Source organism: Ranitomeya variabilis, chromosome 5, assembly GCF_051348905.1.
Source record: "Ranitomeya variabilis isolate aRanVar5 chromosome 5, aRanVar5.hap1, whole genome shotgun sequence".
NCBI lineage: Eukaryota > Metazoa > Chordata > Amphibia > Anura > Dendrobatidae > Ranitomeya > Ranitomeya variabilis.
In genome coordinates, this window is record NC_135236.1 from 495,127,841 (window position 1) to 495,153,695 (window position 25,855).

General features: G+C 42.1%; 1 long non-coding RNA gene across 1 annotated transcript; it reads left to right on the plus strand.

The window, feature by feature from the left end:
- Positions 1-9,761: 9,761 nt before the first annotated feature.
- On the plus strand, positions 9,762-12,992 carry LOC143773760 (uncharacterized). Its single transcript, XR_013215355.1, has 3 exons — positions 9,762-9,882; positions 10,753-10,903; positions 12,313-12,992. It is a non-coding gene; the product is annotated as an uncharacterized LOC143773760 (long non-coding RNA).
- Positions 12,993-25,855: the final 12,863 nt, after the last annotated feature.

Below are 25,855 nucleotides of genomic sequence, written 5' to 3' on the forward strand. Positions count from 1 at the left end.
GCTCTGCTCAGTGTGTTGCGGCTGACGTGGTGAGCAGTCACAACACTGATATAACTGCTCTCCAAACCATCCGGATCTTCATGAGACATGGTCTTTAATGGGTTATCGACTTATCATTGCAAATGTGAGTATAACTTTGCTTTTTTATTATTAATTTTGTTGAATAAATGGGTGAAAGAGGATAGGGAAGTTTTTGTTTCAAATAAAGAACTTTTCTTTGTGTCTTTATTAAATTTGACTATGGGGTAAGTAATGAGCAGAGCTGAGCAAATACAGTATTTTAATGTTCGGTTCAGATTACAGTTGCCGAATTTGCAATATTCGCCAATTAATTTGTCGAATATTTGCCGAACATAACCAAATGCCTTTCATGTCAATGGGAGGCAAAAAACCCCCCATGCATAACACCTTAAAAACACCTTAAAATGGCCCTAAATGATGTCAAAACACATCAAATAAGCGACAGACATCAGGAAAGTGGTCTCAATTTACCCACAGTACAAATTATAGCAAAGCGCTGCAGAAACCAGCCATGCATGAGGTATTGGGGGTTTGGGCCAGGATTTACAGCTTTCATTTGAACTTCACAGTAAGACGAGGTGGGTGACGGATCAGTGTAGGCCTCCTGTGCTAGGAGCCCTGATACCACATGCAACAGCTCAACCTGCTTTCATGCTCAGCCACACTCAGGTGGCACAAGTATCACATAAATTTCATAGACTACTATTGCCAAAAAAATCTAAGGATAGTAACACGGGTAGTTGATTCCAAGGAAGAGGAGGCCGGATGGTCTTGGAGGCCTACTGCTTAAGGCAACACGCATGAAGGAGACCCAACCAGGAGTATAAATATTTACAAAAATTAATGGCAGACACCAACAAAATGACATCAATTGCAATAGAGTAGAACTACTATAGTGTGGACCGACACCTCTTCCACTACAGCCAACCCAGCAGATGGATACCATAACGGACAAGGTGGTGGAACCACTGTGCCATATCCCTCTGAAAGCCTGGAGGGGCGTAACTAGGTGTCCGACCAAATCCCAACTCTGACAAGTGGCAGCAGGCAAAAACTGAAACCCAAGAAGGGACAAAGAGGTAGCACCAGGTGCTACTCCATGGCTGACCTACAGAAGGTGGCAGCTGACCCCCTACAGTGGGTAAGCTGCTACGGCCCAAAGGAGGGATGAAGAATGCAGGCAGGCACTGTAGGGACTCTGGAGCCAAGGGTGCAGATGGGACCGGCTGAGGAACAGAAAAGCACTGACAGGTAAGAGCAGACGGGTACAGGGTAGACAAGCAGATTGGCAGACCTGGGGAACCTGACAACTAGCAAGTGTGCAAGGCAAACTAACAATGTAGCTCAGTCACCTCCATATTGGAGGAGAAGCCTTAAATAGCTGTTGCCAAGCTATAGACTGGGAAAACCTAAGGTTGATGCGGGTGGTCCCTTTAAGAGGGAGGGAGTGCAAGCATAGTGCCAGTCCTACAACTGAACCTTGGTGGACACCGACACATAGGGGGCAGGATGAGAAGGTGGTGTGTGTGGGAGACACTGATTGTCCTGTCTGTTAGGTATGAGGAGATCCAACAAAGGGCCAATTCCGTAATGTCAACAGATCAGAAAGTCAGTAGTAAGAAGGAATGGTTCACTGTATCAATGGCAGATGCCAGGAGGAGGACAAACATCGCTTTCTTTTGGCGGTTATTAGGTCGTTAGTGACTTTAGTCAGGGCAGTTTCAGTGGAATTGTGCAGTCTGAAGCCAGATTGTAAGCACTCCCATAGGCGTGGAGTGCATATTCATTACTTTAATGAGCGGTACCATGTGACCACTGAACACAGAAACAAGCTGCCGGCCCACGCCGGAGACCATCAGAGAAGCAGGGACATACAGTGAGACCACGCCAGGAGGGGGTTAGTATGACGGGGGAGGGTGAGCCATGCGATATTCACCTGTCTCGGTTCCACCGCCGGGCTCCATCTTCCGCATCCTCTGGCTGTGATGTTCATGTCAGAGGGCGCTATGACATAGTTAGTGCGTGCCCTCTGCCTGAACAGTCACTGCAGAGACCCTGAAGACACAGCGGCGCACGGAGGTGGAACGGGGACAGGTGAATATTGCATGGCTCACTCTCCACCGTGAATATCGCAAGTGCCGGTAGCCTGAGCCAACGGCAACACCGTCACCTTGCACCCAGCGATGAGAGGTGAGTTTGTCATTTTTTTTTTAATCGCAGCATACGGGGCATATTATTCTATGAAACACTTTATGGGGCCATCAACCTTTGTGCAGCATTATATGGGGCATAATATTCTATGGAGCATCTTATGGGGCCATCAACGTTTATGGAGCAGCATATGAGGCATATTATTCTATTGAGCATCTTATGGGCCATCAACCTTTGTGCAGCATTTTATGGGGCATAATATTCTATGGAGCATCTTATGGGGCCATCAACCTTTGCACAGCATTATATGGGGCATAATATTCTATGGAGCATCTTATGGGGCCATCAACGTTTATGGAGCAGCATATGAGGCATATTATTCTATTGAGCATCTTATGGGCCATCAACCTTTGTGCAGCATTTTATGGGGCATAATATTCTATGGAGCATCTTATGGGGCCATCAACCTTTGTGCAGCATTATATGGGGCATAATATTCTATGGAGCATCTTATGGGGCCATCATTAACCTTTTATGCAGCATTATAAGGGACATATTTTAATATGGAGCATCTTATGGGGCCCATCATGAACTTTATGGAGCATGATATGGGGCTCCTGATTCAATATGGATATTCAAAAACACTTAACCTACTTATGTCTACTATGCAGCATTGTATTATTATTATTTATTATTATTTATTATATAGCACCATTAATTCCATGGTGCTGTACATTAGACGGGGTTACCTCAACATACAAATATCACAGTAAACAAAACTAACAATGACAGACTGATACAGAGGGAAGAGGACCCTGCCCTTGCGGGCTTACATTCTACGGAGCATAATATTCTATGAAGCATCTTTCATGGCCATCATTAACCTTTTATGCAGCATTATATGGGGCATATTTTAATATGGACCATCTTATGGGGCCCATCATGAACTTTATGGAGCATTATATGGGGCTCCTGATTCAATATGGATATTCAAAAACACTTAACCTACTGATGTATCAATTAATTTTACTTTTATTGGTATCTATTTTTATTTTTGAAATTTACCGGTAGCTGCTGCATTTCCCACCCTAGGCTTATACTCGAGTCAATAGGTTTTACCTGTTTTTCGTGGCAAAATTAGTGGTCTCGGCTTATACTCGGGTCGGCTTATACTCGAGTATATACGGTATCTTAAAACAAATAAACTCAATTAGAAAATATTATTAACAAGATTATTTTAGCATAAATGTCCATGTGGACCATGTTGAACGGAATCCAATTCACATATCCTTAGAACTACATAAGAAAAAATCCCAAGCTTGGATGGTGTACGCAACAGTCTCTTTTTGAGACATCGGCATGAAAAAAAGGGGTACAAGTGCCCAAATATATATATTAACAATATCTGCCAAAAGATCCCGTATTTTAAATATTACAAAATCCTTTGAAACTTCCTTTGAAAATGATGTGTAAATGACTTAGAGATTTTCTCGATGTAAAAGCTCATGTTAAAATCGCATTGCAGTCGGACAGCAATCTCACTGCATTTGGATATAAATCGGATGCTAGATGTGAAAAATCGGATTGAACTTACATGAAAAACCCATTGCACTTGCATTACACTCGTCCGACTCTCCTGCATTAAAATCGGACCGATTTTAAAATCGCTAGTGTGACTCCAGACTCCAGCATAAGGAGTGAGTTTAAAATCGGTCCAATTTTGATGCAGGAGAGTCGGACAAGTGTAATGCAAGTGTCATGTGAGTGTAATGAGTTATTTATGCAAGTACAATATGATTTTTCACACCTAGCATCCGATTTACATCAAAATGCAGTAAGATTGCTATCTGATTGCAAGATTGCAATGCAATTTTAGCATGAGCTTTTACATACAGCAATTCTCTATGTCATTTACATATCATTTTCAAACGAAATATTCTTCAAAACACACACACACACACACACGCACATACTTACATATATATATATATATATATATATATATATATATATATATATATATACGATAGATACAGTACAGGCATACAGTATAATCACACTGGTTAGAATAGAATAAATAGATATTTACACATAGAATACATGTGTATATATATATATATATCTATATATATAATTGTCTAAGGGTTTTTCCGTCTGTCTGTCTGTCTGTCTGTCTGTCTGTCTGTCTTTCTGTCTGTCTGTCTGTCTGTCTGTCTGTCTGTCCTGGAAATCACTCCATATAAGGTATGGTCTACAAACAGGATACCTTATATGGAGTGGTCGGCGGTTTGTAGACCATACCTTATATGGAGTGGTCGGCGGTTTGTAGACCATACCTTATATGGAGTGGTCGGCGGTTTGTAGACCATACCTTATATGGAGTGGTTGGCGGTTTGTAGACCATACCTTATATGGAGTGGTCGACGGTTTGTCGGGCGGCCTCGACCAATCAGAGATGGGCACAGCATGGCGACGATGATGTCATAATGGTTGCCATGGCGACGATGATGTCATAAAGGTTGCCTCGACCAATCAGCGACGGGCACAGTCTGCCGCGAATCACATACTACGGGGACATGCATATTCTAGAATACCCGATGCCAGGCCTCGACCAATCAGCGACGGGCACAGTATCAACATAGATGTCATAATGGTTGCCATGGCGACGATGATGTCATAAAGGTTGCCTCGACCAATCAGCGACGGGCACAGTCTGCCGCGAATTCTGGAATCATCATTGTCCATATACTACGGGGACATGATGCATATTCTAGAATACCCGATGCGTTAGAATCGGGCCACAGTCTAGTATATATATATATATATATATATATATATATATATATATATATGTTAATGACACACACATATATATATGTTTTTATATTGCACAGAAAGACAGATAGAAGAAAAGCCGGTAATTCATCTGCCGGCTTCTGTAAAATCACTGCAGAAGCCGACAGGATAGAAGATTGAATTAAGGCTTGCAAGAGACGTCAAAAGCAATAAAAAAGGATTTGGGGGATATGTTAAAAGTAAAAGAAAAGTCAAAGAAGCTATAGGATTTTTACAGTATAAAAATGATGAAATGGTAAGAAAGGATATTGACAAGGCCGAACTTTTAAACTCTTATTTTGCATCTGTTTTCTCTCAGAAAGGAAAAGTAACATCAACTGATCTTCACTGTCCTATTAAAGGAATAGAAGAATCCAGTATATCTATAAACAGAAAGATAGTGAGGAAAGACTTAGCTAACATAAATGAATTCAAGTCTCCAGGTCCAGATGAATTACACTTCAGAGTACTGAAAGAGATAGCAGAAGAAATGTTTGAACCACTCTCCATAATCTTTGAAAATTCTTTGAGAACAGGAGAAGCCCCAGAAGACTGGAGAAGGGCAAATGTTGTTCCTATCTTCAAAAAGGAGAAAAAGGTGAACCCAGAGAACTTTAAGCTGCTGATTTTGACTTCTATACCAGGAAAGATCTTTGAACAAATTATTAAACAACATGTATGTAAGTATCTGGATAAGAATGAAGTGATTAACCAGAGTCAGTATGGGTTTGTAACTAATAAGTCATGTCAGACTAACTTAATTTTCTTCTATGACAGAATCACTTACTGGGTGGATCAGGGAAATTCTGTAGATATAGTATATCTTGACTTCAACAAAGCATTGGACAAAGTATCTCACACCATCCTTATTGAAAAAGTGACTAAGTGTGGAATGGCAAGGCAACTATTAGATGGATTCATATCTGGCTTTGTGATCGGACCCAAAGAGTGGTCGTAAATGGCTGCACATCCAGTTTGAAGAATGTCTCAAATGTGGCACTACAGGGTTCTGTCCTGGGCCCTGTATTGTTCAACATCTTTATCAATGATTTAGATGAAAGAATTGAGGATACACTGATTAAATTTGCTGATGACACAAAGCTAGGAGGGATAGCTAATACTAAAGAAGAGAGAGAGGATTCAAAAAGATATAAATAAATTGGAGCAGTGGGCAACAACTAACAGAATGATTTTTAACAGGGAAAAATGCAAAGTACTACATCTGGGCAAAAAAAAGGAAAAAGCATATACAGAATGGGAGGAATAGGGCTAAGCAACAGCATATGTGAAAATGACTTGGGTATACTAATAGATCATAAACTGAACATGAGTCAAAACTGTGATGCTGCAGCAAAAAAGACAAATGCAATTCTGGGATGTATTAACAGAAGCTTACAGTCTAGATCACGTGAAGTCATTATTGCCCTCTACTCCTCTTTGGTCAGACCTCATCTGGAATACTGTGTCCAGTTTTGGGCACAACATTTTTAAAAAGACATCAACAAACTCGAGCAAGTTCAGAGAAGAGTGACCTGAATGTGATCAGTTTGCAAACCATGTCCTATGAGGAACGGTTGCAGGATTTGGGAATGTTTAGCTTGCAAAAAAGAAGACTGAGAGGAGACTTACTAGCTGTCTACAAATATCTCAAGGGCTGTCACATTGTAGAAGGATCATCTTTATTCTCATTTGCACAAGGAAAGACTAGAAACAATGGGATGAAACTGAATGGGAGGAGACACAGATTAGATATTAGAAAAAACTTTTTGACAGTTAGGGTGATCAATAAGTGAAACAGGCTGCCACGAGAGGTGGTGAGTTCTCCTTCCATGGAAGTCTTCAAGCAGAAGCTGGATAGACATCTGTCTGGGATGATTTAGTGAATCCTGCTTTGAGCAGTGGGTTGGACCAGATGACCCAGGAGGTCCCTTCCAATTCTATCATTCTATGAATAGATGGATTAAAGACAGTAAATACAAACAGAATAGGTAGATATGTAAATGTCAGTGACAAATACAATTAGTACAGTGTGTGTGCAAATTACTGGACATGTGTTTAATTAATAAAAGATTATTTTATAAAAAAAAAAAAGGGCGTGGGCTCCTGTGCAATTTTTGCAACCAGCAGAAGGAAAGCAAACGACTGGGGCAGATGTTTATAGCCTGGTAAGGGGGTAATACCCATGGAGCTTCCAAGGCTATTAATATCAGCTCACAACTGTATACTTAGTCTTTACTGTCTATTAAAATGGTGAACCCAGCACTCAACTTAAGTGTATGTTGCAGCGAAGTTTATTGTAGCATGAACAGAAAAACGTTTCGGTCCGTGGTGACCTTCATCAGTTACATAATATTCAATAGCAAAGGTAGACTGTGCCCTTCACATGAGGCAAATAGAGAACTTCTAGCGCAGTAAAGTTCACTGTGCGAGAGAATGAATGAAGGTAGTACCTAGAGCCAACGTCCTCACTGACGCGGAGTCCACCGCTCGTCTCGAGCCTACTCAGGGGTCCCATAGCGGCAGAACCGGGAGCTCGATTCTCCCTGCTCTGCCGCAGAAGGTAACTGTATCGGCGCACAGCGCTCCTGTACTGTACTGTACTGCTGTGATCTTTTTACTATTTCACTTAACTTTGTGCAGGGAAACAATGCAATATGTGAACGAAGTCTAATGTGGCTTCCGAGGCATTTATACCAGCTATGATAGTCCTTCATGATACAATATGGCATATATACTGTATACATACAGAGTATGTATACACATCTAATACATACAATATAAATACTATTACTATTAGCTGCTAAAAAAAGTATTTGTTGCCAGTGCGAAATGTCAGTTTTGGCTACATCTAATATTTAATTCATTCGAATTTTACTTTGCCACTTAGGTTTTTTCCCATTCTACTTTTTTTAGTAAAATAATGCATCTATAGCAGCTTTTCAGAGGCAAGATAATTGCAACTCCTACTTCCATATTGTTCTAGTCTACGGGGCACTACAATGGCCTCAGTCTGATTCTGTCTGATGCACACTTCTGCTGCCCTTTAAACTACAAAGAAGCAGTTCCTCTGTAATAGTGGCTCGTCTATTGGTATGCAGACAGTGTTCATGGACATTACGGATCACTTATTGTCATTTTTGAATTGACTCACTAATGTGTTTAAGCTCCCTGTGTTTAGGTAGATAAATCTTTTTGTGTGTAGACATATTATTTCCTTGTTTTACTACACATTTTCCGTTGATGAGGTTGCACCTACGGTAAGTTTTTTTAAAATTTTTTACAGACATAGCATTTACATAATTATTTGTTACTACTACATTTTAATATAGAGTTTATTTGGGATGACTTTTCCTTCTGTTTTCCCGAAGTAAGTTTAGACACAAATAGTTCTGGAGAAATTACAAGTTGAAATCATAAAAAGGATTTATGGGATTTTTTTTGTATTTGAAGAGTATACTCTAGCAGAATTGACAAGCACGTGTTGTGGAGACTATTGAATGGCTGCTTGCATAAATAAAGCAGTCCGCTTGCCCTTAGCGTTGCTAGGAAATACCTGGCAACCAGCAACAATACTTCTTTAAAAGAAGCCTGCAGGGCAAACATTGGCCATGATAATGGAGCGGGTTTGAGAGAGGCGCTCTCGCTCAGCTAAAGAGCAAAAAAAAACTCTATCCACTCACATATAGCTGTGTGTTCCGGAAATTCTGACCACAATACCAGATTTCAATGGAAGGGTTGCAAATCGTGTGCATTTTTTTATATCTGAATGAGGGAGGTATAGCTAGCTTTCTTGCCAAAAAAAAAGTGTTTTTTTCCCCCTATGTCTAAGAGCCAAAGGCACAAAAAGTGCTAAGTTTGTAAAAGAAGCTGAAAGGGCTCAAAAAAGAGGACAAAGAGTAGGAAAAACGCCCCTTGAATTTTTAACAGAGAACCAAAAAGAACCCTAAAAAGCAATTAGTGATGCTGCTTGTAAATGAGGTGTTTTTTTAAGAAGGGCGGTTAATCCTGTAAAGAAAAAAGATGCATGTGTGAGACTGCAAAGCAGAAGAGGCCTCGTCAAACACAGTTCATTTTTCGGGAAGGCTTAGATTTTTCTAGACTAAAATTCGAACTTTAATAATTTATTAATACATTTTGGAGATTTAAGTTTAATATATTTATAATTCAAACCCAATATACAAAAAATGGAAACAGCTCTGAAGAATGATTTCTTTTTTTCATGCATGGTGTAAAGTTATTTTTTATTCACGGTAAGGCCTGTTTCACACGTCAGTGGCTCCGGTACGTGAGGTGACAGTTTCCTCACATACCGGAGACACTGACACACGTAGACACATTAAAATCAATGCTTCTGTGCAGATGTCATTGATTTTTTGCGGACCGTGTGTCCGTGTGCCAAACACGGAGACATGTCAGTGTTCGTGGGAGCGCACGGATCACACGGACCCATTAAAGTCAATGGATGCGTGTAAACACGTACCGCAGACGGATGACGTCCGTGTGCCATCCGTGTGCTGTCCATGTGCGTTTTCAAAATTCTAGGGTTAACATTTGAAGCAAATGGAGCAATTACCAGACAGGGATCTAGACATTGATTGGGACAAAGCTAAACATAAGTCTAGACATCATTTTAGCCTCTGAGGTGAAGTTGTCGACTTATCAGAGTGCTGGCATCTTCAGACTCTGCTGACTGCCTAATATTATGCCCCCTCGTGTGGACACAGAGAAGCTAATTACTTTGGTGGAGCAACATCCAGAATTATGGGACACACGATGCGAAGGATACCATGACAGGCTGGCGATTGAACGGGCTTGGTTTGCTGTACCCCAGACGTGGTTGGTCCACATATTCACCCGCAAAGCAGGCAAAGTTTGGTAAGTTACCCCATAGGTGTTCCTTGTTGTATTAAACATAAATTTCAGAGAAACATATGACCAAAATTCATATTGTGCATTATATATGTTAGGGTCCATGTCTTAACATCATAACCATTGGGCTTATGTGTTCTTAATATTTATATTTACATGGACCTTATCATATACACTTTACAAGAATCTTACTACTTTCCAGTATGTTCCCTGTGTTTGATTGTTTATTTTCGCATGAAGCATGCTTGTTTAGAATTGTTAAAAAAAGCAATGTGTGTTTGTGTCAGCATTTTAGGTTTTGTGTGTATATTTTGTTTTTTAAAAGTGTTTTGTCATGTTTGAAAATACTAAAGAATACCTAGGTAACTGAAGGCCTAGTTGTCTGGCATGTTCACAACCTGCATTTTTGGCACACAATTCCCTGCTGGTCAAAAACCTGGTACATGAGATTTGGCAAAGTGAACTGTATTCAAGCATATCTCCATAGATGTCTAACATTATTTTCTCTTATGCTTTACAATGTTTTATGGGGTCAGATTTTGAAATTGACCGTTGGACTATATGCCAAAAGTCAAGCCCTTAAAGTATCTTTTCCTTTTTTAGATGTTTAAATTTCTGTGAAAATATAATGTTAAACATGTAAGGATCAACATGTGCTGACTGTTTTTGTCCAAACAAAACCAGGATTTATTTAAAAATGTAGTGTTTGATTTTAACATGTCTTACTGGCCACACCACAAAATTAGTTTACAGCCAGGCATGATGATCACAAGCATAATACTTTTAAACTATAACATAGATGAACACATTGTGTTGTTTAAGGAATATGTTGTTATTTGTGGGAATGTACTTGTTGTGTCTCTACTTTTCCTACAGTTGATTTGGTTAAACGGCGATGGCGCTCAGCCAGGGACCAATTTAGGCGGGAATTTAATCCCCTACCCTCCACAGCAGGTGCAACAAAAAAGAGGAAATATGTTTACTACCGCAACTTAGCCTTTCTTCGCCCAATCATGGAGATAAATCAGTAAGTGTGACTGTGTATGATTGACCAAACATATTAAAATACCTTTTTTTTTTGGTTTTAATTTGTATGATCACACAACAGGGATCCACAAGTGATACAAACATCCGAGCAGGGAAAACGTCCAGCCCAGGACGTGGTAGAAGCCCAAAGAGTTGATTAATCCATTTCCATGAAAAAGGCAAGAATTTGATGTATTATGTAGTGTTCAGCTGCAGACTAAGAACACGTTTGTGTTTGAAACGCGTACAGCGAGGGCTGATATGTGATACTAGGCCTAAACAACTATTGGTATCGTCTATTTTATGGATTTGTTTCAATAAAGGTTATTGGATTTTAATACATCAAATTCTTGCCTTTTTCATGGAAATGGATTAATCAACTCTTTATATTCAAATAACTACACTGTATTTTAACACATTTACAAAGCTTCACCATGTTACAAAATTCTGGGACAGATTTTACCCATAGTTATTTTTCCCAAGTACATTTGTGCTTACAATAATCATCATATTTATAGGCTCCATTACAAAATACAAACATGTTCAAAAATAATCCTAAAGTGTTTAAAAAATATATATTTAACAAATGTTGTTTAAAATTTGGTTAGCATTGTGAACTAAACTGGTATGTGTTGAGGGCAGACCCAGTTATTGCACGATACTTACCTGAAAGGGCTGGCGTTGCGGTCAGGAGGTCCAGGAATCTCAGAGATGTCCTGGTCCATAGTCATTACACCGGTAACAGGGTATCTACTTTTCTTGACTCTATGGCTGTACAGGTGGGGTGCGTCCCCTGCGGCCGCTGCGTCGCTTGCCCTAACATAGAGAGAGTTGGGGTATTTTTCAATTATGACGGATCATGTGAGTACAAGATTAAGAAAAGGATCACATGTACAAGCAAAAACGTGATCTATGTGGTCACATGCCCATGCGCTAAGATGTATGTTGGTATGACGACGAGCCAACTCAAAACACGTATCCGTGAACATGTTTTGGGCATCGACGCAGCGGCTGAGGTTGATGACATTTCCACTCTTAAAACCCTACCACGCCATTTCAAGAGATTTCATGGCTGCAACGCCAGCCTACTTAAGGCTAGGGGGATTGACCTCTTATAGGTGGGTATTCGTGGTGGGGGCATTTTCCAGCGGCTGGCCCGTGTTGAGTCTAAGTGGATTTGGACCTTGGGCATGGTCCAGCCTGCTGGACTTAATGACAATATCAGTTTTGCCCCATTTATCTGAGTGACCCTTAAGCCGTTTTAACATCTCTAGTTTTAACATCTCTAGTCTATTCCCCATCCTATTCTAGCTTTGCGGTCGCTATTTTAGGCTGCGTAGTGGCACTGCCATAGTGGTACTGTTTTGTTTTTATTATCTTGTTTTTAATTGTGTTTTTGTTTGTTCCTAGCACATTCTAGCACCTGTTACTTACTTCATTTTATTATGTCAAGATTCTGGTATTGCTGAAATATACTTCGGTTGTGGTGATGACTTCGGTGTTGACTGGGTGTCTGCTATAAAGGAGAAAAGGAAGAAGAAGAAAGGATGGACTCCAATTGATTAATTAACCATTTATCCAACCAATATTTCACTGCCTGTTTAGCATGATACTTTTATGGCTGTGTTAGCATGTATAGCTTCGTATTATTATATACACGTAGTGTAATGCTTTGTATATTATCTATTAAGTCCTGCAATTGTATGTTTCTGTACTTTGAGCCATGGGAATAATTCTATGATACATGTATTGGACTATAGGGATACCACTAATTTATTTGCTATTTGGTAGTCCCCCGCAGTTTAATTGGTTGGGTGTCAAGTGAAGTGATCTTCTCATGATTTCTCCTTTTTTTCTTTTCTCTTTTTCTCTTTCCCTTTTTTTTCTTTTCTTACTTTATTATTCAGTCAATTCTTTATTCTATTTTTAAATTTTTTTCTTTAATATTTGTGTGTCGCTAACACAAACCCTTTTCTAATATGGTTTTCGTTGTCTACTTCACCATATAATTAAGTTATCGGTTCCATCTCTGTAACTTATAGAATCAGTGTTTGTTAATATGTTACCAGTTCAGTGGTGGTGCTGGTGTATTGGAGCCCTGTGCGCCTGCGCGCCCCGGTGGTTGCTGTGGTGATGCTTCGGGTCACATGGGGCCCCTGTGATCTTCGGCATCCCTCGGCTATCCTCGGCTGCGGCCGGCGCCCGGGTTTCCATGGCACCGCGCGACCACTTCCGGTTATCGCGTACCGGTACTTCCGGTACAGGTGCTTATAAGCTGAGTGTGCACACGGTTTTAATGCCCCCTGACGAAGGTTTAATCGCCGAAACGCGCGTTGGGGCGGAGGCGCGTCCCCAGGAGTCCCTGTTCATTGTGCGGTGGGTACTTTGCGGCAGTAACTTTTCCATTTTTTTAGACTCTCTGCATATACCTCTGGTTCCCGGTAGTGGATAGGTGCCTGGCTTGTGGCCTATTATGATATTCTTTACTTCCACTATTGGTATATGGGTGTCATTTATGGGCAGCTCGCAGTATAGTCTCTCACATGGCTACTCTATCTATGGTATATATTTTTGTTATGTATATTTTGTTGTTTAATTCTTTGGTTGCTCTCTTTTGCTGATTTTTTCTTATAGTTAATATACCAATATGCCACTAATTCTCCAATGTACAGGCCTTCCTGGGCATGCGCCTCCTGCTATTTATCCAGTATTACCTGTATAGTGTCACTAATTGTCCTTCCATTCACTTGTGTGTTTTTTTATCATCTAATAAAGTTTGTATTTTTTCATCTACTTTATTGGACCATATATCATCATTGTTCTGAAGTAGCTAATGTTATTTGCTAGTAGGACTGATGACAACCTTGATGACTCGGATGACTCGCCAACAGCCACATCACTGCCATGTACCTCGGCATCGGAGACCAAAGCCCCAGCAGACCCGACACCCACAACACAGCCTGATGAGCAGGTGTCTGATGCTGCTGAAACCTCCACTGATGCTGGTCCTGGAAGCACACAAACAGCAGCCCCAAGCACTTCACAAACAACAGCCCCAAGCACTTCACAAACAGCAGCCCCAAGCACTTCACAAACAACAGCCCCAAGCACTTCTCAAACAGCAGCCCCAGCACCACAGCCAGCATCAACAGCAAATCTACCTATGTATCTAACACACACTCTCCGAGATAGGCAAACTAGGCGACAGGAACAGCCACGTATGCTGCCCGAGCTCATTAATGCTAGAGTTTTATCCATACTCAATTCCATGACACCAGAAACTGCTGTAGATAGGTTTTGTCGCTCACTGTCTCCTTGCCTTGGCAAAGTTCCTGATGGACGGCAGGAACGAGTACGTGCTGCAATCTTGACCCTCATTGCTGCAAGCCAAGGAGAGCAGGAACCCAACCAGGTGCTAGGGCCCATTGAACAATGGCGAGCTGCCCAACATCAAATACAGATGCCATCTGCTACCAATATAACAAATGACCAAAATGTAGGTACCCAACAAACACAGGAAAGGCCTGCACCCTCGTCCATGCTTCCATCTCCTGCTGTAAGACCTCGTTATCCCCAAAGGTCTGCTCCAGTTTGGTTTCCTCCTGCCCATAGCTACACCCATGATTATGGACAAATGTCCGATCCTACCTCTGTGCCCCATTCACGTGGCAGTAGCCAGAAATACGGACAAATGTCCGATCCTACCTCTGTGCCCCATTCACGTGGCAGTAGCCAGCAATACGGACAAATGTCCGATCCTACCTCTGTGCCCCATTCACGTGGCAGTAGCCAGCAATACGGACAAATGTCCGATCCTACCTCTGTGCCTCTGTCCTGTGCCAGTAGCCAGCAATATTGGCAAATGTCTGATGAGACTTCTGTGCCTCATTCACGTGCCAGTAGCCATCAATATTGGCAAATGTCTGCTCCTACCTCTGTGCCTCATGCCCGTGCCACAACTCAGCAATATTGGCAAAGGTCTGTTCCAAGCCACACCTACAGCCAACATTCCGAATCCCTGTCCTCCAGCATGTCTGTGGGTGATATTAGTGGTGCTCATTTTGCAATTCCACAGCCCTACAATATGCCATCAAGGCAACAGACACCTATGGTCACACAATTTGTTCCGCCAAACCGTATGGCAAGAGGTGAGCCCTATAGTAGTTCCCAATCATATGTGAGCCAGATTGGTCAGTCACAACCTACTTTACCTCAACCACAAAGTGATGATGCCACATTTTTGAAAGAGACAGACCAAACGCAACCTTATACCCCATCTACATCAGGAACAGCATCAGTTTTGCACACTGAACCACCTCAAACAACCACATGCCAGCCCACAGTCACTACAGGACAAATGCCCACACCCTCAAGCAGCCCTGAACGTGTCAGCGCAGAAAATACCACAGATGAATCTTTCTCCAGTCATGGTGACTTTGTGGATTTATAAGGAACATAACTCTGTTTTGTTGGATTTTTGTTTTTAAAGTTAGCTTGATTTGTCAGACACAATTGGCTGACTAAATGTATTTGCTGAAAAATAAAACACATTGTTCAAGTGTTAATATGTCTTGTTTAGTTTTGAATGTATATGTAATTTGCACACTACTTTATTGATATGAGCATAATCATAATGTGTAACACATTTTTCTCAACACAAAAAAAAAAAAGGTTAAGCAGTAGGTCACACTAACTCATCCATATATTGCAAAGACACAATTTCCAAAAAGGATGGTGTAATTAATAATCCATCATGGCTTCAAAATAATGGTAAAGGATGAGACGGACATGGTGATGCACGCAGCTACAGTGACTCTCAGTGAGGTTTTTAAAGATGCGGCCTCTCAAAGACTCAACTGCGTTGATCTATTTTCCATGGCAAAATAGCTTGGTAAATGTACATTTAGATTACAGTATGTCTGAATAACATGATCTAACGGTCACACACTCTTCTTCAAAATCACACTCAATGATGGCGGGTCTTAGTTATTTGTTTGTAGTACACAATTATGTGACCAAATCAATACTTTCAGACATGGGATATTTCGTCAAGGGTCCTCATTGCCTTCCGAGACCCTAACAAATTTCGACATAAATAAAAAAAAATGTTTAGTAAAACAAAAAAAAAAAAAAAGGGTAACATTAGTTGTGCTCCTCCATTTGCCATTGCACACTACCCTCTGGTGTTAAAAAATAATCTGCAAAAATATTCCTCACTATAAGAGCAGACTGAGATACTTGTGAAGCATGGTCTCTATCCTCTGATAATGCCACATTAACCACTCTCCCATCATCAACATCCAAGGCTGGTTCTTGTTGTCTGCAGAAATTATGCAAAACAACAGTTGCCTTTATGACTGCCTGTACATTTTGGGGATGCATTTGGATTTGGGTTTCAAATATACACCATCTTGAAGTCAAGATTCTAAAAGCACACTCAACCAATCGCCGGGCTTTCATCAGTCGAGTGTTAAAAATTCTTCTCCGGTTATCCAAACCTCGACGTGGAAAGGGTCTCATAACCTGCCTTGAGAGTGCAAAACCCTCATCAGCAACCATCATAAATGGTGCAGGTGGGCCTGATGCACCAGGGAGCACACATGGTTGTGGAAGATTTAGATTAGTCTCAGCAAGTCGCCGAGCTAATCTTGAAGCTCTAAAGATGCGAGCATCAGAGGCACTCCCATATGCCCCAATGTCAGCAAGAACAAAACAGTAGTTGCTGTCAGCTACAGCTAGGAGCACAACAGAAAAATATTTTTTATAATTAAAAAAACGGGAACCAGAGTTTGGCGGCTTTTTGACACGAATGTGTTTACCATCCAGGGCACCAATGTAGTTTGGAAACTCAGTGGCTTCCATGAAACCCTGGGAAATCCGCAGCCAGTCTTGTGTGTTTGCCTGAGGCATGAGGCGACTCTTGAGCTTGTCCCAAATCACGTCACAGGTTGACTGCACAATCCCGGATATGGTTGATGTGCCAAGAAGGAACTCAAAATGAAGTGAAGAATATGAGTGTCCAGTAGCCAGGAATCTGTTAACAAAACCATATTTTTGATGTGAAATACTCGCCATCAATTGTTTATTATGTAGATATTTTGATAAAAGGTACACATAGTGAATGTTAAAAAGCACATAGAAACATCAAATACATGTTTTAGCAAATAAAAAACACACCCATTAATGCACCACATAGGGGTAACTTCAAAAGAGCATTTCAAAAAGTGACCATGTTTCGATTTTGTTTGTGGGCCCTACTATTTTATTGTTAGTTTAAAATGATAACCAAACTGTTTTTGGCTTCATTTGTATGTCAATGGATAAACAAGACATGATTAAAATTAACCATTATGTTAATTGTCTAACCTAGTGACCTGGAACATTGCTCACTAGAGATAGAAACACAACCCATTAGGATTCCTTGCACGTTATTGGGGCCAATATTCATTATTTGGGCTTACAAATTACCTCAAGTTACTAACAAATGCTCCTCCGGAGAAATGCTGAGTCTCATGCAGGTGTCTTGTCTGAGAAGGTAAGGCCGCAAAACATGAAGTAGGTTGTCAAAGCCGGGAATGGAAAGGCGACAAAAAGCCACAAACTTCACCGGGTATCTGCGAAGTTCATGATATAATTTATGAAAATGACCATATGCCCCATGTAGCAACAGTAGAGGGTGAACCCATAGCCTCTTTTGGAGCTGTGGATCCTCTTCAAGGAAGGAACTAAGTTCCAACATCTGCACTAATGGATCACACCTTTGCAAGTTCAATGCCTTTAATTAGGCCTTAACCCCTCATATGGACCTGAAAACCTTTGTGTGTGATACGTATGCACACGGACAGCACACGGAAAGCACACGGATGTAAAAAACGGACACACGGCCCGCACACGGACAGCACACGGACGGCATACGCGAGCACATGGACACACGGACACGGATAACTCCGGGACCATTTGCTCTGGTACCGGAATTATCTGGATGTGTGAGACTGGCCTAAGGCCTCTTTCAGACGTCAGTGTCTCCGGTACGTGTATTGACAGTTTTCTCACGTACCGGAGACACTGACACACGTAGACCCATTAGAATCTATGTGTTTCTGCGTGTTTTCACACGGACCGTGTGTCCGTGTGGAAAACACGTCGACATGTCCGTTTTTTACCGGCAGCACGGACCACAATATGGACAGCACACGTGCACACGGAGAACAGTGTGCACTCTCCTCCGTGTGCACGTACCGCCCGCAGGAGAGACAGCGCTACAGTAAGCGCTGTCCCCCCTGTGCGGTGCTGAAGGCGGAATTCATCTCTTCTACCCCGCAGGAGAGAAGAGATGAAAGATCAAGTATTTGTTTTTTTTTGTGAAAAATAAAGTTAGCATGTGCCCCCCGCCTCCCATCCCCAGTGCGCCGCCCGGCCCCTTGCAGAAGAAATACTCACCTAGCTCCCGCGATGTCTCCTCTCTCCTCTCCGCGCTGGCAGCTTCTCCTGTGTGAGCGGTCACGTGGTACCGCTCATTACAGTCAGGGAATATTCACTGACTGTAATGAGCAGTACCATGTGACCACTCACACAGGAGAAGCTGCCAGCGCGGAGAGGAGAGAGGAGACATCGCGGGAGCTAGGTGAGTATTTCTCTGCATCTGCAAGGGGCCGGGCGGCGCACTGGGGATGGGAGGACACCAGCAAAGTTTTTTTTTTACAAAAAAGAAGAAAAAAATGATCTTTCATCTCTTCTCTCCAGCGAACGCTGGGGGAGAAGAGATGAATGCCGCCTTCAGCACCACACAGGAGGGACAGCGCTTAGTGTAGCGCTGTCTCTCCTGCACAGTCCGTGTGGTCCTCAGGCGGCACACGGGCGGCACACGGATGCCGCACGTGTGCCACACTGATGTGCCACTTGAGCACACGGACACGGATAACTCCGGTACCGATTTCTCCGGTACCGGAATTATCTGGACGTGTGAAAGAGGCCTAACATAAATTCCTCTGGTCTTCGACCTCAAGGCCGGGATCACTCTAGCGTATAACACGGCCGTGTGCTATCTGATGTTTTATCGGATAGCACTCTGACCAATGTTATACTATGGGGCAGCTCGCATCCACGATTATTTTCTTATGATGATTCGGCATGAGAGAACAATCGCAGTATGCTGTGAATGACAGCGAGATTCGCCTCACTCCCAGTCTATAGGTGCTTGTGTATCATCGGACTGCACTCGCATGTCATAATAATGCAGTCCAATATACGCTGAGACGGGCAATGGAGGAGATGGAGAAATTACTTTCTCCATCTCCTCCACAGCTGTGTTGCGATTCTCTGATACGAGAGGATTGGAGGACAGTGCACCGACACTCGGCTCACACTCACAGCATATCAGATCCAATACTGTCACATGTGATGCCATGTGGCACTGTCATTCAAGCCTAAGAGAGAATTCCCTTCCTGCAGAAAATATTGCAGAAATACCTGCGACTAATAATCAGTTCCATTTATCTGAATGGAGTTGTATCAGATGAATGGGGCATCTGCATAACCATAAATATGAATTGTGTGAACATAAAGTGACCTAAGGACACAAATTTCAAAGAAATTTGTGAACTGTTGAGCCACGTGCCCACGTTGAGTATTTTGTAAGTTTTCTACCTCAGTATTTGTATGCCAAAACCAGGAGTGGGACATTCAGAGTATGTGTACACATTGCGGATTTTGCTGCGGATCCGCAACGGATTGGACTCTGATGATTCACAGCAGTTTTCCCTGAGTTTACAGTACCATGTAAACCTATGGAAAACAAAATCCGCAGTGCACATGTCAATTATTTGTGCGGATTCCGCAGCGTTTTACACCTGCTCCATAATAGGAGTCCACAGGTGTAAAACCGCAGGTGGAATCCGCACAAAATCCGCAAACAATTTGTGGTAAATCGACAGGAAATCCACAGTGCAATTTACCTGCGGATTTACCAAAATCAGTGCGGAAAAATCTGCACCACTTTCCGCAACGTGTGCACGTAGCCTCAGAGGAAAGTGTAAAAGAACCATGGGTGTGCGTGGTCTTAAGCTAAGTTTCCACGATGAGTATTTGGTGAGTTTTTAATTATGCATTTTTGCACCTATTAACTAAATTAGATTATTTGCTTTTTTCTTTTTTCATTATGCTTTTTTAGGCCTCTTTCACATGTCAGTGTCTCCGGTACGTGTACTGACAGTTTTCTCACGTACTGGAGACACTGACACATGTAGACCCATTCAAATGAATGGGTCTATGCACGTCTCCGTGTTTTCACGGACCGTGTGTCCATGTTGAAAACATGGAGACATGTCTGTTTTTCTCCGGCAGCACGTACAGCAATACGTCGTGCACACGGAGAACAGTGTGCACTCTCCTCCGTGTGCACGTACCGCCCGCAGGAGAGACAGCGCTACAGTAAGCGCTGTTCCCCCCGCGTGTGGTGCTGAAGGCAGCATTCATCTCTTCTTCCCTGCAGGAGAGAAGAGATGAAAGATCAAGTTTTTGTTCTTTTTTGTTAAAAATAAAGTTTGCTGGTGACCTCCCACCGCATATTCATCACTGTAATGAGCGGTCCCACATGACCGCTCACACAGGACAGGCTGGCAGCGCTGAGAGGAGACATCGCGGGAGCTGGGTGAGTATTTCTCTGCAAGGGGCCGGGCGGCGCACTGGGGATGGGAGGCGGGAGGTCACCAGCAAACGTTATTTTTAACAAAAAAGAACAAAAACTTGATCTTTCATCTCTTCTCTCCTGCAGGGGAGAAGAGATGAATGCCGCCTTCAGCACCACACGCGGGGGGAACAGCGCTTACTGTAGCGCTGTCTCTCCTGCACGGTCCGTGTGGTCCTCAGGCGGCACACAGGCAGCACACGGCTGCTGCACGTGTGCCACATGGATGTGCCACGTGAGCACATGGACACGGATAACTCCGGTACCGATTTCTCCGGTAACGGAAATATCTGGACGTGTGAAACCGGCCTTAGTGTGTTTTTTTACAGGCGTTTTTCATGCATTTTTTTCTACTGTGGTTTATGTCTCCTTTTGATATATCATGTTTTAAATAAATCTGCTTTGTTTTGGAAATTTCCAGTTACTTAGCTTTGAAAAAAATGTCATTGCTACAGTCATGTGTAGATTACTTGTGTTTTTCGGTAAGGGAATGCACTAAAAACACATGTGCACATTTTCTCATTTCATTCAAGCCTGTTGGGAAAATCCGCAAATAAAACACTTATTTACCGCAAGAGAAAATAACATGTTTACAGCAAGAGAAATTACCGTATGTCGCGGATTTTAAAAACGCACCACAAGTCAGTTTATACTACCCATAAAAAGGACAGCGAGCAGAGATATTTCTATGAATGCAATCCACTTTGCTGGACCTGCATTACAATGCATTTTTAGGAGCATATATTTGCAGTGTCAAAATGTACAAAATAATCAAAGTGGGAACTGAGCCAAAATAAGCAGTTAAACAAGAACCCACAGTTCCATTTCCTATTTTCATCCAAATCTGCCTGTAGTGTGATGTAATTGCATTAACATACCTATGAGTACCTATCGATCACTACCTTTTCAAGTTTTAGATCTTTAACCCCTTAGTGACAGAGCCAATTTGGTACTTAATGACCGAGCCAATTTTTACAATTCTGACCAGTGTCACTTTAAGAGGTTATAACTCTGGAACGCTTTATCGGATCCCGCTAATTCTGAGACTGTTTTTTCGTGACATATTGTACTTCAAGATAGTGGTAACATTCCTTCGATATTAATTGCGATTATTTATGAAAAAAATGGAAATATGGCGAAAATTTTTAAAATTTTGCAATTTTCAAACTTTGTATTTTTATGCCCTTAAATCAGAGAGATATGTCACAAAAAATAGTTCATAAATAACATTTCCCACATGTCTACTTTACATCAGCACAATTTTGGAAACAATTTTTTTTTTTGTTTGGGAGTTATAAGGGTTAAAAGTTGACCAGCAATTTCTCATTTTTACAACACCATGTTTTTTTAGGGACCACATCACCTTTGAAGTCATTTTGAGGGGTCTATATGATAGAAAATAACCAAGTGTGACACCATTCTAAAAACTGCACCCCTCAAGCTGCTCAAAACCACATTCAAGAAGTTTATTAACCCTTTACGTACTTCACAGGAACTGAAACAATGTGGAAGAAAAAAATGAACATTTAACTTTTTTTTGCAAACATTTTACTTCAGAACCATTTTTTTTAATTTTCACAAGTGTAAAAACAGAAATTTAACCACAAATTTTGTTGTGCAATTTTTCCTGAGTACGCCGATACCCCATATTTGGAGGTAAACCACTGTTTGGGCGCACCGCAGAGCTTGGAAGTGAAGGAGCACCGTTTGACTGTTTCAATGCAGAATTGGCTGGAATTGAGATCGGACGCCATGTCGCGTTTGGAGAGCCCCTAATGTGCCTAAACAGTGGAAACCCCCCACAAGTGACACCATTTTGGAAACTAGACCCCTTAAGGAACTTATCTAGATGTGTGTTGAGCACTTTGAACCCCCAAGTGCTTCACAGAAGTTTATAACGTAGAGCCGTGAAAATAAAAAATCGCATTTGTTTTCACAAAAATGATTTTTTCTCCCACAAATTCTTATTTTCACAAGGGTAACAGGAGAAATTAGACCACAAAAGTTATTGTGCAATTTCTCCTGAGTACGTCGATACCCCATATGTGGAGGTAAACCACTGTTTGGGCGCACCGCAGAGCTTGGAAGTGAAGGAGCACCGTTTGACTTTTTCAATGCAGAATTGGCTGGAATTGAGATCGGATGCCATGTCGCGTTTGGAGAGCCCCTGATGTGCCTAAACAGTGGAAACCCCCCACAAGTGATACCATTTTGGAAACTAGACCCCTTAAGGAACTTATCTAGATGTGTGGTGAGCACTTTGAACCCCCAAGTGCTTCACAGAAGTTTATAACGTAGAGCCGTGAAAATAAAAAATCACATTTTTTCTACAAAAATGATCTTTTTGCCCCCAAATTTTTATTTTCACAAGGGTAACAGGAGAAATTAGACCACAAAAGTTATTGTGCCATTTCTCCTGAGTACGTCGATACCCCATATGTGGGGTTAAACCACTGTTTTGGCGCACCGCAGAGCTTGGAAGAGAAGGAGTGTCGTTTTACTTTTTCAATGTAGAATTGGCTGGAATTGAGATCGGACGCCATGTCACGTTTGGAGAACCGCTGATGTGCCTAAACAGTGGAGACCCCCCACAAATGACACCATTTTGGAAACTAGACCCCTTAAGGAACTTATCTAGATGTGTGGTGAGCACTTTAAACCCCCAGGTGCTTCACAGAAGTTTATAACGTAGAGCCGTGAAAATAAAAAAATCGCATTTTTTCTACAAAAATGATCTTTTTGCCTCCAAATTTTTATTTTACCAAAGGTAACAGGAGAAAATGGACCCCAGAAGTTGTTGTACAATTTTTCTTGAGTACGCCGACACCCCATATGTGGGGGTAAACCACTGTTTGGGCGTATGGCTGAGCTCGGAAGCAAAGGAGCGCCATTTGACTTTTCAATGCAAAATTGACTGGAATTGAGATCGGACGCCATGTCGCGTTTGGAGAGCCCCTGATGTGCCTAAACAGTAGAAACCCCCCAAAAGTGACCCCATTTTGGAAACTAGACCCCCCATGGAATTTATCTAGATGTGTAGTGAGAACTTTGAATGCCCAAGTGCATCACAGACGTTTATAATGCAGAGTCGTGAAAATAAAAAATATATTTTTTTTAACAATAAAGATTTTTTAGCCCCAAGTTTTTATTTTCACAAGGGTAACAAGAGAAATTGGACCCCAAAAGTTGTTTTCCAATTTGTCCTGAGTATGCTGGTACCCCATATGTGGGGGTAAACCACTGTTTGGGCGCACGGCAGAGCTCGGAAGGGAAGGAGCGCCATTTTGGAATGCAGACTTTGATAGAATTGTCTGCGGGCGTTATGTTGCGTTTGCAGACCCTTAATGTACCTAAACAGTAGAAACCCCCATCAAGTGACCCCATTTTGGAAAATAGACCCCCCAAGGAACTTATCTAAATAAGTGGTGAGAACTTTGAATGCCAAAGTGCTTCACAGAAGTTTATAATGCAGAGTAGTGAAAATAAAAAATATTTTTTTTCCCACAAAAAAGATTTTTTTAGCCCCCAAATTTTTATTTTCACAAGGGTAACAAGAGAAATTGGACACCAAAAGTTGTTTTCCAATTTCTCCTTAGTATGCTGGTACCCAATATGTGGGGGTAAACCACTGTTTGGGCGCACGGCAGAGCTCGGAAGGGAAGGAGCGCCATTTTGAAATGCAGGCTTTGATAGAATGGTCTGCGGGCGTTATGTTGCGTTTGCAGAGCCACTGATGTACCTAAACAGTAGAAACCCCCCACAAGTGACCCCATTTTGAAAACTAGACCCCCCAAGGAACTTATCTAGATATGTGGTGAGAACTTTGAATGCCCAAGTGCTTCACAGAAGTTTATAATGCAGAGTAGTGAAAATAAAAAATATTTTTTTTTCCCACAAAAAAGATTTTTTTAGCCCCCAAATTTTTATTTTCACAAGGGTAACAAGAGAAATTGGACCCCAAAAGTTGTTGTCCAATTTATCCTGAGTATGCTGGTACCCCATATGTGGGGATAAACCACTGTTTTGGCACACGGCAGAGCTCGGAAGAGAAGGAGCGCCATTTTGGAATTCAGACTTTGATAGAATTGTCTGTGGGTGTTTAGTTGTGTTTGCAGAGCCCCTGATGTACCTAAACAGTAGAAACCCCCCAAAAGTGACCAAATTTTGGAAACTAGACCCCCTAAGGAACTTATCTAGATATGTGGTGAGAACTTTGAATGCTCAAGTGCTTCACAGAAGTTTATAATGCAGAGTAGCGAAAATAAAAAAATATTTTTTTTTCCCACAAAAAAGATTTTTAGCCCCCAAGTTTTTATTTTCACAAGGGTAACAGGAGAAATTGGACCACAAAAGTTGTTGTCCAATTTATCCCGAGTACGCTGATGCCCCATATGTGGGGGTAAACCACTGTTTGGGCGCACGGCAGAGCTCAGAAGGAAGGGAGCACCATTTGACTTTTTTAGCGCAAAATTGGCTGTCGTGTTTGGAGACCCCCTGATGTACCTAAACAGTGGAAACCCCCAAATTATAACTCCAACCCTAACTCCAACACACCCCTAACCCTAATCTCAACCCGATCCATAATCCTAATCACAACCCTAATGATAATCACAACCCTAACCCCAAAACAGCCCTAATCTCAACCCTAACCATAACCCTAATCAAAACCCTAAATCCAACACACCCCTAACCCTAATCCCAACTCTAACCCTAACTTTAGCCCCAACCCTAACCCTAACCCTAACTTTAACCCCAACCCTAACCATAACTTTAGCCCCGTCGTCACAAAAAGAGTTCAATGTAACCTTTTTTTTGTACGTCACGTCCGCCATTTCCGCGCATGCGTGGCCATAACTCTGCCCCCTCCTCCCCAGGACATAGACTGGGCAGTGGATGCGTTGAAAAACTGCATCCGCTGCCCACGTTGTGCACAATTTTCACAACGTGCGTCGGTACGTCGGGCCGACGCATTGCGACCGCCCCGTACCGACGCAAGTGTGAAAGAAGCCTAAGGCTAATTTCACACTAGCATCGTACTCGGCCCATCGCAGTGTGTCGTACCGACGCTAGCGTTGTAAGCGCCGCACAACGGGTGCAGAGGATGCTGTTTTTTCAACGCATCCGCTGCCCCATTGTTAGGTGTGGGGAGGCGGGGGCGCAGTTCCGGCCGCGCATGCGCGGTCGGAAATGGCGGACACGTCGCACAAAAAAGTTACATGTAGCTTTGTTTGTGCCGATGGTCCGCCAAAGCACGACGCATCCGTCGCA